The sequence below is a fragment of the Strigops habroptila genome, chromosome 4 (assembly GCF_004027225.2).
Source record: "Strigops habroptila isolate Jane chromosome 4, bStrHab1.2.pri, whole genome shotgun sequence".
NCBI classification, from domain to species: domain Eukaryota; kingdom Metazoa; phylum Chordata; class Aves; order Psittaciformes; family Psittacidae; genus Strigops; species Strigops habroptila.
In genome coordinates this window covers 39,630,249-39,642,610 of record NC_046358.1, presented here as the reverse complement: position 1 = coordinate 39,642,610, position 12,362 = coordinate 39,630,249, and the positions used below count along the sequence as shown (strand labels likewise).

Here is a 12,362-nt window from a genome sequence, read left to right as displayed (position 1 = left end):
TTTCTGTATCAGTCTCCTCTTCCCTCCTCAACTGAGCTGTGGAACCAGACATCAGCCCTACTCATTGATCCCTTCTCCACAGTCAGCTGGCCTTATGAGGTGTTCAAAAGCACTTGATGAAGCTGAACTTCTGGTTTTACAAGAATTTTGTGTGACTAGTGAGTTGGAGTTCTACAGTATTTCCAGACAAGCCATGAAGAATGGCTAAGCAGATTGGAGAATAAGTAATGAGATAATAAGTAATCTCTTGATACCAGTTTGACTTAAGTTGAATAAGCCATTCATAAGAACACAATTATTACAACATAGTGTTAGACCAAAAGTGGAGGTTACCAAAACAAGAAATCTTTGCAACATCCTTAAAGATTACAGTGTGAGGGTAATGTAGAATAAAGATCTGAATACCAAAGCAGATAGAAACTGATAGCCAAACAGCAGTACTGGAAGCTTTGGTTCTATTTTGTGATGAGCATTTTGAAACATAAGTAAAATGGTGCAACCTAAGGTGGAAAAGTGTATCTGATCTCTTCCAAAATCTGAAAGTGGTTCAGATCTGGAGTTTCTGACCTCACACAAATGTCCAACAATAACTGCACATTTAACAACAAAAGAAGATCTACAAAGCAACTTCTGGATCAGATCCTAACATGTAGCACTGCTGCTTTGAGTCTCACTAGTTGTTGGTGACCCAAAAGCCAGCATAGCTGTGTAGAATGCCATTAGTCTTTGGAAACACTCCTCCAGTAGACCAGAGAGAGCACGGCAACTGCAAATGCCACTTCAATTCCAAATGCCACTGCTTGCCAGAAGCTGTAGCAAGGAAATTTCCAATAAAACACAAGGCTAAGCACAGGACGAGGTTTCCCTGGGAGGTTCTGGAATCTCCATCCTTGGAGATTTTCAAAATTCAAGTGGATGTGGCCCTGAATGATGTGATCTGCCTTTGAAAATAGCCTTCCTTTGAGCAGAAGGTTGGACCAGATGATGTTCAATTTCCTTCCAACCTAACTTATGCTATGATTCCATGATGTTGCTAGGAGAAATGACTGTTATTCATCACTGCCCGTGAAAACCACTAGTACTTTCCTATTGCAAACTATGTAGCTGTAGCAGAGGATCTGGGCCTATTTATGTGTAATAGAGTGCTTTGCTGCTATTCCTGGTTTTGCTATATTATATTACTATGCTTTGGGCTTTTCTTTTGCACATATTGGTGGCTAACCCAGCATTCACACATTCACATTTTTATAAATATGTCTAGCAAAGTCTTTAGGTTATGACAGCAATAGTCTAGAACTTGCCACTATCTTTTTGAATACATATCTATTTGAATAATTCATTATCTTGGAACCATCATAGCGGAGAGGATATTTCTTGAATGGCTCTGAAATAGGCTATCATGACCTGTTGATTACCGATTAGGTTAATACTTGCACACATCCAAACAACTGGAGAAACCATGGAAATCAATTGGGAATTACAAAACTCATAGAACATATTATATATTCTAGAATTACATTACAAGGAGAATGTGTATATGGAAGACTATTTGGAAATTGAGATGATGACAAAAGTCTGAGGTTGATAAGTGATCATTATGTAAACATAAGCTTTTCCTAAATTACTGTTTTATTACTTTTCTTATTTTTTCCACTCCTTTTTATAACATTGAAGAAGAATGCTTACTATAGTGACTGTGATTTTATTCTTGTTCTCATTCTTTCATTGATGAAGATAATAATGTCTTTTCAATTCATTAGTATTTTTCCTCTGAGGATCTCAAAATATGTATAAACTTTCCCTCAGTCTTCAAAACTTCATAGTTTCTTACTAGTAGCCAGTTAGGTTTCTCGTAAGACTGGGATATGACAATATGCAGTTGATGTAAGAACTAAGATTGGACATAGAGGATGAAGATAGTAGTAAATGCCCTCCAATGCAATAAAATGTAATGCAGACTCTGTATGTAACAATTTAATTTTTCCCAGGGGCTGACAAAAATTTTTAAGATAACAAAGCCCTTCACACTACATCCCACTTTTTACATTTAGGAAGATATACTGGTTCTTAACTGATGCATATAGCATTGCTTCCATGGAAATTATGTACTGTATTATTCCCAGTAGTAAAGCCCTTGGATACATATAGTTTATCTCTGGCACATCAAAAAATGAAAATATAAGCTGGTACATTTGTTATCACTAAAGTCTGAGCTCCCTTCCCCCATTCACAAGCTTGGCGCTTTAACTTCATCTCTCATGCTATGGGGAATGAATTACAGAAGCAATCTATCCTAATTTGTTAACTTATTCAAATAACAGTTATTATACTTAACTATGCTAAAGATTATCTTTTTGGTGGCAGATTGTTTATTTTTTGATGAGGCTAATTACTGATTTTCCAAAGGTAATTTACATTTATTACTAATACATCTTTTAAAATGTGACAGATAAATGTTGTTCCCATAAGTGTATTATAAAAAAAGTTACTATTTAAAAACACATTATTTAATTTGAAAGATAAATGGCAAACACCATTATTTTTCCTGTAGCACCTGTGCTGTAAGCTCATTTAAATGTGTAATTCCATGTGTAGCTGCAATACTTAGAGAAAAATAATCTATAGTATATGTGTACCTTAAAAGCATACTAAGAATTCAAAGCTGTAAAAGGCAGAGTTTCAAATGTACTTTGATTTTGATACTGTTTTAGTATTAACCTTGGCTCTACAGAAGAATAAACTTAATAGGGAAGAAAATACTTTTGCCAAATGTTACAATCCTGTTATTTAGCAGTGTGCTACAAAAAATTACCATTATGGGAAAATAGTAACAATTCTATAAGCAGGCTTAAAAATATCTCCGTCAGCACTGACTAGTCACTCATATAAGCCAACATGTAGTTCTTCAATAGAAGTTCTCATAAAGCTATGCTGATTTTATTTCTCAAGTAGGGGACAGTTTGAAAGAACTGTCTTTCTGTATATGAGATCATGCAGTCTTCTGCTGTCACTGTGACCCATGACTCACCAATGGAACGGGAATTTTTAGTCCCATATTCAATATGCGTAGAGATCAATACATTAAGGTGTATGTGATGTGTCCAAAGACTTTTCTAGAGAATACATTAGATTTCTGTATGTAATTTGTTAATTCTTACAAGTAAGATCAAAACCTACTTCCTTTTGTGCAGAATTTGTGATTTAAACTTAAGTTGTAACTTAATTTAGGGAAAAAATTATCAGACATAAGAAAACTACATTGGTTTCATCTGACAGTGCTGCAATGTTAGCCAGAATATCCTGCCACTTACTATAACCAGAAGAAACACAGGACTGGTACTCAGAAGGCCTGACTGTTATTTCTCCTCAGCAATAGATTTTTTTGTGACTTCTTCTTTCATTTCCTTAGTTTCTTTAATAAAGAATAATGAGAATAATGACCAGTGACACCTGTGAAGCATGACTTATTCACTGAAAAGTGTTTTGAGATGCACAGCTAAAAGATGATACATAAATGCAAAGGACTGTTAATTATTCATTACAGGAAAAATAATATACAAATTTACACAACAATTTACTTTTAGCAACTGGAACTACAAGAATAATCTCTTTGCTTACCCTTTCTTTTCCTAGAGGTTTTTATAGGGCAATAGGTGCTGTAATGTTCCTTTACAGAGTTTAAAACAGTCTGACTTTTTAGCTCCTTACAGTAGCTGACTTAAAAAAAACTTAAATAGAATAAGCAGCGAATCTTGTATTGCCTGTGAATTACATAATTTTTGAAAAACTTAACATAACCCATCAGTGACACTTTTCTTATTATAGATATGTGAAACTCATGCCAGAGTTGTAGAAACCTTTTGATACAATCTTCCCCTTTATTCTGATTAGTTCTTCATTAATTTCTAAACAAAGTGTTGAGCTTTTCACTATTTTCATGTAAGTAAGTATATTTCTTCTATAAATGGGGGACAGTGACAGTTTCAGCAAATAAGATCAAAGCAGAAGGTAACTGGATAGATCCAGATATTCCTGCTTAATTTGGAAGGCACATAATGCATGTCTGGAGTGCCTCCTAGGAAATGCCTATGAGATGTACTTTGCACTAATCTTTGAGCTGTATTCTGACAGTTATTTCTTCATAATCCTCATCATAAGCCTGTGCTCTTTCATGAATAGTTTAACCCTAAACTCTGAGCTGGATAATTCTACAGTATGAAAATTTAACTCATTGATGGTACTACAAGTGTCTCAATAGCTATTTACAATTTTAAAATACAGTGATGACACTGACAATCCCATTCACACAACACTTCTGTGACAATCTTCTCCTCCTCTCCATTGAAATCTCATTCTATATGTTTACATAAATATTAAAATAAGAGATGGGTAGATCTTTTTGTTCCTTGGCGTTTGAAAATTCCTATGTTTCCATTGATCAGTGCACTTTTGAGTGTGCTGAAGGTAAGTTTGCAGGTAAGGATGAGGACAGCATCCAGGGAAAAGGTCAGATTTGATGAATTCTCTTGTTTCTTTAGAAATGAAGTCTTTACAAAAATCAATGAGCTTTCTACATCAATACAATTTTTTACACTAACTTGTACCTCAGGCTGTTAAAAGTCATTGTTTGCCTACTGTACGCTTCTGCATTAAAGGCTCTGGCATGTGACCATTTAATGAGTATCTGTGGTTGTTCTGGAAGAGCTATGTTTTGCAAATAAAACTTCATTTTCTGTAACCTACTATTACTTTTTTGTTTCCTTTTAGAATCTTGGCTGCAATTCAGGTGCAGGTTCATCCTGTAAACCCTGGGATGACCTCCAATTCCATTGTATCACTGCCTTTCATTACACTGACTCCCAAGATAAATTTTCTTTCCAAATGTGATTTGTCCATGTTGGCTTTGTGATCAGGCTGCATATGCTAGTCCTGTTTCAGTGATAATTTTGTATTGTAGCAAGGCCATTTGCTTTCATATGGATTCCTCTCCCAAGCTACCTCTAATGACCTCCCCTTCCTAAATTGGTTGCCTCTGTACTACTTATCACTGATTTTGTTTCAAGTTTTGAAGTTCTACAGAATTCATGATTAGTCTGGTTCATCTTTTCAGAGCTGTACCTGCCAGTACTCTTCTATTTTATGTATCTAATTTAATATTTATGTGTATAATGCATAAGTTTATTGAAACTATTTTACTTTTAAAGTGACAATTTTGTTGGATTGCAGCAAAAATAAGTCATTAGCCCTCCTGATTCAATACATCTAAAAATTAGGTAATTAAAATAAATGGCATTTTATTTATTTAATTTTAAAATTTAATCTATGCAACACTTCAAGAAACAACTACATGGTGTTGTATATTAGGAACTGTTGACATTCTACTGAATTAAGTATGACATTTTGGTTTTTTATGCTTCTTGAGGTGGTAATGAGAAAAAAAGTTTTTAAAAAATGTGTGCCTTGCTGTATTTCTTATACCATTTATTAAAAAGCTGCTTTCACAGTAAAATTATGTTGGTTTGAAAGGAGGAAATAGCAAGGTTAAGATGTGTGAATAATTTCTGTATATATGTATAACCAAGTGCAAACATTGATGTATAATGACAGTATAAAATGCTTTCATGTTTGTGATGTCCAGTGATGTGGAAAATATAAGCCTTAAAACCATTAGATTGCATGGTAATTAGAATTGGCATAATAAACATAGTTCATTGGGGAAAAAAAAAAAGCAGAACTGGTGATCTGTTTTACCTGCGTTCCAAGAACAGAATGCTTTATCAAAGTACAGAAGAATATGGTTTTGTTTGCAAATATTCCCTAGAGATATGCGATTCCATAGCTGGTGAAGATTTGTATTACCTGGCTCATAGGTAAAGAACCTTTTCATTAAAGATTCTGCAGGTCTTTTGGGCCAAAGAGACACAAATATTTAGTAGTTTAGTACACTACCAATTGCAGTGGTGGCACACTTTTATAGCAGATCTTTTCTTGGTTTTTTTCAGTAAGAGTTTGTTGTCTGATTCTTAAAATTTCATTAATTTACATAATTATATTGAGTAAGCTTTATATACATTATTATTTAAAATAAATTATTATTTATTAATTTAATATTTATTATTATTTAAAATATAATATTAAATATTATTTTTGTATATATATATATTAATTATTATTTAACCAAGCCAAGTGTAAGGTCCTACACCTAGGTCTGGGCAATCCCAGGCACAGCTACAGGTTGGGCAGAGAAGAGATTCAGAGCAGCCCTGCGGAGAAGGACTTGGGGGTGTTGGTCGATGAGAAGCTTAACATGAGTGGGCAGTGTGCGCTTGCAGCCCAGAAAGCCAACCGTATCCTGGACTGCATCACAAGAAGCATGACCAGCAGGTCAAAGGAGGTGATCCTGCCCCTCTACCCTGCTCTCGTGAGACCTCACTTGGAGTACTGTGTATAGTTCTGGTGTCCTCGACAGAAAAAGGACATGGAGCTGTTGGAGCAAGCCCAGAGGAGGGCCACGAGGATGATAAGGGGGCTGGAGCACCTCCCATATGAAGACAGGCTGAGAGAGTTGGGGCTGTTCAGCCTGGAGAAGAGAAGGCTGCGTGGAGACCTCATAGCAGCCTTCGAGTATCTGAAGGGGGCCTATAAGGATGCTGGGGAGGGACTCTTCCGTAGGGACTGTAGTGGTTAGGACAAGGGGTAATGGGTTCAAACTTAAACAGGGGGAGTTTAGATTAGATATAAGGAAGAAGTTCTTTACAGTGAGGGTGGTGAAGCACTGGAATGGGTTGCCCAAGGAAGTGGCGAATGCTCCATCCTTGGCGGTGTTCAAGGCCATGTTGGACAGAGCCTTGGGCGACATGGTTTAGTGCAAAGTGTCCCTGCCCATGGCAGGGGGGTTGGAACTAGATGATCTTAAGGTCCTTTCCAACCCTAACGATTCTATGATTTTATGATTCTAATATAGACACTTTTACAGTTGGCCATTTCAATGACTCAGACTGTACATTTTAAATGTTTTTGTCTTGTGCTAAAACTATATTGGGTCGCCAAATCAAGCCCAACACCTTCATAACCTTTCTCTGCAAACATGGCATTCATCACTTAAAAACACTATTGGGAAGGGATGTCAGGAAAGTTAAAAGGCAAGGAATGCTCTCCCATGCCACCTTTAATCATTATTTTCACAAGTATACGAATGTTTTTACAAAAAGCTTCAACATTCTACTTCCTTTAAAAAATGTGCAACAGTTTGACAAGCTTAGCTAGAAGCTTAGAGGAATGATACTGACCAGATAATATATTCATTCAGCATGGAAGGAACAGGTATTTAAAAAAAGCCTCATGTTTTCCGAATTATTAAAAGATTCTTCTTACTACAAGAGGCAAATTATCTCTCAATTTAAGTTTCCACTGCATAGCCTTGGGTAGGCTATGATGTGGGTAGGGTGGCAGAAACAACTCTTAGCTTAAAGAAAAGTGTAAATAAGAAGCAGCAAATATTAAGAGAGCCTTTTGAATCTGTAAAGTTCTGCTCTCGCATATCTTGTATCAATCATGTACACATCTAATAGATTAACCTGTAATTACATAAAAAGTATAACTATATAGCCAAAGATCACTTTAATGTATCTTAAATATTTTTAAATGTCTAGAAAATAATTTGGAATATAAATCCTAATTTTAGTAAGACATTTATGGTGACAATCATGTTCCTTTATGAATTATTTAAACATGATTTTTTAAATGGTCTTGACATGGGAATTGAGTTTAAAATCATTCTTTCTTTCCCCCTAGCTTTTTCTAGTTTATATTGTATTTTTTTAAACTTACTTTGACTATAGTCATACCTTACACTATGACAACAGGAAAACTAATAAGTCAAAGGCTTTTCAGATCTGTCACCTCACCCAGCAGACTGTGCAGAACTCCATCAATTACTTGTACCATTCTATTAGGCTATTTGCCACAAATCTACTTTTTTTCCTGGGGGAAAATAATAATACTTGTCAAATCAATAAACCACATATTCATCATACAATATCTGGAATATTATATGGTCACAACTCAAATTTTTGTGGTTCCTTCCTAAGACATGCTGAACATTTTAATTTAACTAGTATTCCCAAATCTATATTATTTGATCTCATGAAATAAAGTCATCATGACTGTGATGCAAGACCCATCATTATCAGCTATTCCTTTTTTTTGCATGGTCAGAAGCTTTTATTTTTCTTTTATTTTCTTATTTTATTTTTATTTTAATTTTTCTTTTATTTTTCTTCTTAGAATATACTGAAGTTTGTTGTCAATAAAAGTTGATTGCTAAAGGAAATCTCTGATATATACTTACAGGATTTGTTGATGTCTTAATGTAAGTCATACGCTCATGCCCAAATTTTGCCTAGAACTTGCAAGAAGTCCTAGTGCTAACTCCCTAAAGAAAGTTATTGGTATAGTATTTCACCCTGCTGGTGAAATTCTCTTGTGATGTAGAATGCTGCAAGCTTTCTGCAGCATTTATTCCCATCTAAAGTTCTATAGGCTGCTTTTTATTCCACACACTCCCTAGCTCATGCTTGAACAACATCTGCAATGTGTGAGGTGGCCATTTGACAGCAGTGACCCTGACATGTGGATCTTCCTTTCCTGCCTGCTTCACATTCCTTCCACAGAAAGCCACAGCTCTCCAGCTCTAAGCGAAGGGAATGTACACTAATAGTGGTGGTAAAACACATGCCTAAGACTATGATTTAAAAGTTGTTTTGTGATCAGCATAGTTTTATATATAGATAGCCTTGTAAACCATGTCCCCAGTCTTTCTCAATGGTTTGCCTTTTTCTCAAGGTAAGTTGAAGAGTTTTAATGGAACAGTGCCTCTGCACCTTTGTCATAGTAAAAGAAAAGAAATGCAGGTTCCTGTTTGTTTCACAGTAAGCTCAAATAAATATGGTTTTAAACTAAAAGAGGGGAAATTCAGGCTGGATGTGAGCAAAAAATCTTTACAGTGAGGGTTGTAAAATACTTGAACAGGTTGCCCAGAGAGGTGGTAGGTGCACCATCCCTGGAGACATTTCAGGCCAGGATGTGGTTCTGTGTAACCTGATCTAGATAGAATCATAGAATCAATGATTCTATGATTCTATGAAAGAGTAGCTGTCAGACAGCATCTCAACCTTCCTCCTTGGTGACAGGATCCACAGATGACATAGCCTCCCACATGACATATTTTAGAATTTTATTTCAATTTTCCCAGTGTTGAGGAAAACAACATATTTTGACTAAAATATATCTGGTAAAAGGGCTGCTTTGGGGGAGGAGTGGGGGGGACTTGAAGACATCAGAAACAATGTAAAGTTTCCTGTGCTGCAGTGCACAGAAAAGGGGTTATTAATGTTTAGGCCAGACCATACGAATATGTGGCTCAAGAGGATTAACAGGGATGTCAAGTTCTTAGCCAAGCCAATCTCCTTCACTGACAAGTTTCTACAAACTTATTACTAATAATAGCATCACTTTGAGGGGGATTTTGGCCAACAAATGATATCTGATCTGATTGCCTTCAGTGCTGTACTTCTAATTTTTCAGACTTATCATGTCTCTTACAGCTTTTCTACCAACCTGAATCACTTGTATTTTTCATGTGACTATTGTTTGCCCAGTAAATACATGCTCATCCCTGATTTTAGAAATATTTCTAAGGACTAGACTATAAATGAACTTGGCAGCACATAATTCTGTGCACTGGATGAATTCTAAGTGCCTCAGTGCTATAAAAAATGGAATTTCCTATGCAGTATCAAGTAGTATTACTTTATTTCTGGGAAGTGGGGAAATAAACCAAGTTAAAAGTGAAGTTAGAATTGTATAACTCTAATTTACAAATATTGCTGTGATATTGTAGTTCTTGTCAAACTAATTCTTAAAAATTACAAGAAGTACAGAATTACATCATGCTTAAAATGAAGTTATATGGTATGAAAAGAGCAGACAAGTAAATGTTTTTACCTCTGCCTTATGTTGAGCTAACGTCTCTGTGACTCTCTGGGTTTGCAAATGGAAGTGAAAATAATTTTAAAAACATGCAATTTTTTTAAAGATTTTTCTCTTTCTTGTAATTACTGTGATGATGTTTTAAATGCAGCAAGGATCCAGTTGTAACATTTTCTAAAGGAACATTACAAGAGTGTCAGGGAAAGGGAAACATATTTGACAAGATTTCAAGCAATAGTGGAAAAACACAAACCATTCTTGATGCACTTCATTTACAGAATGAAAAAATTCAGACTCTGGAAGAACTGATGCTGAGCATCAACCACCTACCCCGAATCTATTCCTTTTTTCCAGGAGGAGATAAATGCTATGGGAAATTACATGCCCTTAGGCAAGATGGCACAGAAATTTCTCACACAGGCTAATGTGCATATATACATGAATTTCTGCTCTATAGCTCTTGAATCCAAAGCCCAATCCCATAACTGTCTTTAAAGGGTGTGGGTTTTGTTGTTTCTTCATAAGGAACAGGACCAAATTTGGGCTGAGAAACATCTGCCTCTAACAAGCTTGAAAATGAAGTTGTAGCAAGCAGATGTTAAATAATATATAATGGTAGACAAAAAAAAAAAGGGAAAAGAAAAAGAAAACAAAAAAGCAATCTTTCTGTAAACCCTGGTGGTACCTGTCAGTATTTTAATCAAGAATACTCTAAGCTGTGTAGAATTATGATAGTTATGTGGACTGATCATTATTTATCCTGACATACTGATGCCAGACAGAACTATGCCTCTCTATATTTTTTGCTTTACTTACCTCTAAGTAGGGCTTTTCAAAGTGCTGAAAACATTGTCGAAATATCTTTTTAATGGTTAAAATTGTGGCATGAATAAAAAAAACAAAACCCACCCCAACCCAACAGCTCTGCTGGGTTGCTGAGCGCCTGTGCCAGCCCAGCTCATCAGTGATGCTTTTGGCCGTATTTTGTGGAGGCAAAGTCCTTCAAAAACTTTTCATGCATATAGACCTCTATTTTCTGCTATTAATATAACTACTAAGGAAAGCTTCCTCTGCAATGGGAATTTGCTTTAAACGAGAATATAAATATTTCTCAAACCTGTTACTGTTCATTTTACATATTCCTTCATCTCTCATCCTCTGGTCTTCTGAGCTGCAGTTCTCCACTTGTGCTTTTTCTTCTTGCACAGTTCAGCAATGAAATAAAGGGTTTGCAACTTATGTTTGTAACACACAATTTACAGGTAACATTTTGAAAGGTGGGCAAGCAGAACAATAGGAGCTTGGAGTGAAGAAAAGGTGGCTGGTAGATATGTAACGCTGCAGCTGTGCCAGCTAGGCTGGAGGGCAGAGTCAGATCTACAAATGCCATGCTGGCTGATAACTGAAAAAGAAGAGAGAAGCAGAGGAGGACGTGGAGCTTCAAGGGTGGTTGATGGGATCTAGCTGTGGTTAAACTATTTGTAGAATGATGGGAGCATAAACGGTATTGAAACAGATCTCTCTCTATTGCTAGACTTGTTATTGCAAACTGTAAAGTGATGATATTCATGAATACTCATTTTTCTGAATCTGCTGTTCACTATGCCAAGCATATCAATCAGATGTACCATTGTCAGTTAATTAACATCTGATTGCATTAAACATAGGGTGTTGAAGAGGAGGTTTCTTCTTGGAGGGGGAGGGGTATCTATGTGTGAGTTCTTTGGAGGGGGAGGGATGTGTTCTTAATAATTATCATCAATTGTGAGTAAAGTCAAATTTTAATCTGTATGTACATATTTCCGTGCCACTCACCACTCTTATGGCCACAGCAAAAGGGGAAGATAAAGTATCAGCACCTTAGCCACATATCCTGCACACTGGGCTTTCATAAGTAGAACAACATCCAGAAATGTAAAGGTCACAATATTAGACGACTGTAGAAGTAAGATATGTGAGACAGAGAAAAGAGAAGAAAAGAGATAAAAAGAGGAAAAGAGAGGAAGAAAAAAAAAGAGAGAGAAAACAAAGAGAAAGGACAAAAAGGAGATGAAAAAAATGGAAAGGAAAGGAAAGGAAAGGAAAGGAAAGGAAAGGAAAGGAAAGGAAAGGAAAGGAAAGGAAAGGAAAGGAAAGGAAAGGAAAGGAAAGGAAAGGAAAGGAAAGGAAAGGAAAGGAAAGGAAAGGAAAGGAAAGGAAAGGAAAAGGGGTAAGGGAGAGAGGAATTGAGGAAGGAATGCAGGGAGGGAGAGAGGGAAAGTTGAGTTATGCCTAGAGCATATATCTATAACTATTTGGTAGCATTTTGTAACACAACAGACATGATAGTATTCAAAATAATGAATGGTTTGCTTAAGACAAATGTGTCTTTA

At 35.9% G+C, this 12,362-nt stretch overlaps 1 protein-coding gene across 8 annotated transcripts in view; it reads left to right on the top strand.

Moving 5' to 3' along the window:
• Positions 1–5,935, top strand: part of AKAP6 (A-kinase anchoring protein 6) — a 273,850-nt gene extending 267,915 nt beyond the window's left edge. For 7 of the 8 annotated variants that reach the window (XM_030482071.1, XM_030482072.1, XM_030482070.1 and 4 more), the window contains one exon: positions 4,768–5,934. The gene's annotated coding sequence lies outside the window, so the exon portion shown is untranslated. Of the gene's footprint in view, positions 1–4,767 lie in introns of all 8 variants that reach the window. The other variant, XM_030482075.1, reaches the window with a different exon arrangement.
• Positions 5,936–12,362: the final 6,427 nt, after the last annotated feature.